Below are 3,905 nucleotides of genomic sequence, written 5' to 3'. Positions count from 1 at the left end.
TTGAGGAAAATAAGCTAAGTACATGTCACTTTGGAGCTAAACCAAGGTTATTATGCCATTTTTACCTAAGTGCGCTAATTATGTCATAAATGAGTACCTAAGCTAATTATAGATCATTATTGAGCTATCCTAGGTTGTGATGCCATTTTTTTTTACCTAAGTGAGCTAATTATGTCATAAATGAACTAGCTAAGCTAGCCATAGATCATTATTGAGCTATCCTAGGTTGTTATGCCATTTTCTAGCAAACAAAGAATTTGTTAAGCAAAACACTTGGGAAAACTTACCATAATCCGGGAGGTGAAGGACCGGCCGGGGTTGCGCCCACCGCGAGACGGAGAAGGATCGTCCATCCTTTTTGGGAGGCGTGCTGCACGAAAGATCATTTGCAATGTTTAGTTAGCATGATGCAACTGAAATGTGAATACTAGTAACTAATGACCATTCAAATGAAACTCACCGTGTCAGCTATAGCAATCTAGGGCATCGGCGGAGGGGTCTGGCCAGTTTTCTCGCACACGGACTGCACATTTTGTTTGCACGAGTCAGTCATATTAGTTAGTAATGAAACGAACATTACGTGCATGATTTGGCTAGAAACTTACCATGAGGATCTCGTATAGGGCCCGGTGACCCGCGTCGTTCCGGTTCCTCTCCGCCTCCAACAGATTAGCCGTCCTCTCCTCCATCTCCCTCACCCTCTCCACCGCCTGCCTGGTTGCCTCCGCCACAAGCTCCTGGGCCCTAGCCTCGATAGCGAGCTCCATTGGCCGTGGTCGAGGCCTCATCTCGGGAAGAGACCTCATCTGGCGCTTCTTGATCTCCGGGAGACTTCTAGGACAACAAATCAGTCCATCCCCAATGGCTACCGAGCCATGTCTCCTCTCATCACCAGATAGCATCACGAGCTCAGGATCAAAAGGACTCTGGCTCGGGTTGAAGTCCTCACATTTCATCTTCTTCCCCCAGTCTTTGTACCTCACAAACTTGTCGTGGGAGAAGATGTTGGTGAAGCTCTCTGGATGATCGAGGTCATTCTCCGAGAATGCCTTGGCCTTCTTGAACGGGGCACTATGGGCCAGGGCATAGAGGTCGTGCAGTGGCGACACCTCCTTCTTGTTGTGTCGCGCCTGAAAGAGAGGAACATGGTAAATTAGTAATTAAAGGGCTGAAGCTAGCATGAAGAATGAAATTGCATGAAAAGTTAAGGGCTCGAACCACATACCCAGTGATCCCCGTACTCAAACAGGTTGGAGCTCCCTTGATAGTGTGGCACACCTTGCATATGGGCACGCTTGTCCCTGGCCTTGTTGTGGACGGCTAGCCATTGGGGAGAGCACCACTCATCCACCAACCTCTCCCAACAGTCCATCTTATCCGCACACCATCTCGGGGGCACCTAAGTTAGACAAAGAGAAATTTCAGCGCTACGCCTACGAATCAAATCAAGGAAACTAGTACAAGGCCTTAAGAATAGGTAATTACCTTCATGTACTTGTCCTTACTCAGATTCTTGACGCGGCACTTCTTCTTCTGCCTCCTGATGTTAGTCGAGGCGTAGTAGTCTAGGGCAGCCTGCACCTGAGCCTCATGCCGTGTGTTCTGAAGTAGGCGCTTGCATTCGGCTTCGAGAACCATAGCCGCGTCCGCCTCGTGTTCCTCAATACACCTGTAGAAGGTCTGCAATCAAACAAGACAACACTGATCATTAGTACAATCACTAGGTACTATTGATTTTTAATTCTGTAAAGGAGAAATTACCCAAAACCGCTGTTTGACAATGTCGGCCACCGTCTCGCACACGACACCGTCGACCATCTCCCCCGGCAGGGCCGGGGCAGCCTCGTACAACTCCCAGGCCAGTGCTAGCTGTGGAAGCTCACCCTCACCGGGCAACGTGACCCACCCCGGGAAGTGGTGCCGACAAAGAGTACCAAGGACCTGGTTGGGCCTGCGGATACCATCTGCGTGTTTCCAACCCCTGCAGTATGACAAGGCCAACACATTAGATATTAATTTGAACAAACATGAAGGCAAAAGGTTAGAAAAGAGTAAATGCTCTTACTTCTCCCCATTAGGCTGAATCAACCACCTCTAGTCGCGGGTTGCCGGCACGGACGGTAGCTTAGTACCACCACGCTGGTAGACCTTCTTACCCTCCTCAACCAGCTCGCCCTCGCTGTAGCTATCCTCAGATAAGGTCTCCTCGACACCATCAGCATGGCCGCTAGTCTCCGGAGTCATGTGGGACGAAGACTCTGGGACCCGAGTCTCCTAGGAGGAAGACTCTGGGACCCGAGTCTCCTGGGAGGAAGACACTGGGACCCGAGGCTCGGCGACCAGAGGCTCGTCGACCCGAGGCTCGGCGACAAGAGCCTCGTCGACCCGAGGCTCGTGGACCGGAGTCCGACACGGGTCTAGGTTAGACGGGTCCACCTGAAATGGAGCACTCCGGTGGGTGAAAACAACACCTAAAAAAATTAACTAACTAACTAAGTAATTAACCTAAAAAATAACTAACTAACTAATTAAACGCTTTTTCTTAAGGCCAGAAATGGTCTCTAATAGGTTAAAATTATTTTAGTGTTTCTAAAATATTTGAGAAAATTTAGGGAAGCTCATTGGTCAAATAAACACTCCATCAAAAACCCTTTATGCAAAATTCTACCTTTCCTAGTTGCTACCTGTCCATGCCCATGGTTAAATAATTCTAGAAACCATTAGCCAACTAGTTGACAAATGATGACTAAACCTGCCTTTTCTTTTTATTTTCTGATTTTCAAGAAACAAAAGAAAAGGGATGCATATGCATCCTAATCCTAATCATTTACATGGTTGTTTTCTAGGAGTAGTAATTAGTAAAACTAAAACTAGAACTAGTTAACAGAATTAACCTAACTAACCTACAAACTAACCTAACTAACCTACAAACTAATTAACCTAACTAACCTAGCTAACCTAGTCTAAATATTAAAGCAAAAGTGTCCAGATAACAGCAAAGATCTGCTTGTACTCTCTTCATAGAGAAATATTTTAAACCAAAAATTAACAACAAAGATCAAAGAAAATAAACAATTTATGAACATTTGTGTCCAGATAACGGAAATATCACCAAAAAACACAAACATAAAAAAAGTTGGATATGTTGTCGGACAGATCACTCAGAGTGATAATATAGATCTCATCAATGTATGAATCAGGCCACTACTTTTTAACATCACAAGTCATCACCGGGATCCATAGACAACAATCTCCAATTAGGAAAGAAAATCAACCAGAAACGTTACACAGATTCCTGAGTTCAAATAAAAATATTTAAAGAGTTTCATAACAAATGGTTGAGCCGTCAGGCAATGCTTTCTAGGCAAATAGGATTATGCTTATGATCAAACAAGTAGCAGTAAGAAACTCAAGATCCACCAAAAAGATAGCCCATTTGAAAAATTCTAGCCCGATTAACATTTCGCCATAAACTTCAGTCTCCAAAATTACGGCATAGCCAATGTCGACATCAGAATTGCAGATTTTCACAGCATAAGTTCAGAAGTACTCAGAAAAATTACGCTAAGATGTTCAATTTGTCCTCTGAATTGCAGAATGACAGCATGGGCGCACAACGACCAATCAGTCGCTAAAGATGGTATGATTAATAGGTTTTTCATCACCAGACAAACAGAAACACAAACTCAAACAAACAAGTCAACAAAATAGAACTTAAATTACTACAGAAAACAAAATCTGACAAAAGAAGACATGAGAGGAATGACACTAACCTAACTAACAATACTAACTAACCTAATTAGTAGTACTAACCTAGAAAATCAAACTAACCTAACTAACAATACTAACTAACCTAATTAGTAGCAGTAGAAAAAAAGAAACTAACAATACTAACTAACCTAATT

General features: G+C 44.0%; 1 non-coding gene across 1 annotated transcript; it reads right to left on the bottom strand.

Moving 5' to 3' along the window:
• Nucleotides 1–3,579: 3,579 nt before the first annotated feature.
• On the bottom strand, nucleotides 3,580–3,671 carry LOC120963618 (small nucleolar RNA SNORD96 family). The gene has a single exon (XR_005755374.1). It is a non-coding gene; the product is annotated as a small nucleolar RNA SNORD96 family (small nucleolar RNA).
• Between the last annotated feature and the right edge of the window lie 234 nt (nucleotides 3,672–3,905).

This window comes from Aegilops tauschii, chromosome 4 (genome assembly GCF_002575655.3).
Source record: "Aegilops tauschii subsp. strangulata cultivar AL8/78 chromosome 4, Aet v6.0, whole genome shotgun sequence".
In the NCBI taxonomy this organism is placed as follows: Eukaryota; Viridiplantae; Streptophyta; class Magnoliopsida; order Poales; family Poaceae; genus Aegilops; species Aegilops tauschii.
This window is presented reverse-complemented; position numbering and strand designations above follow the sequence as displayed.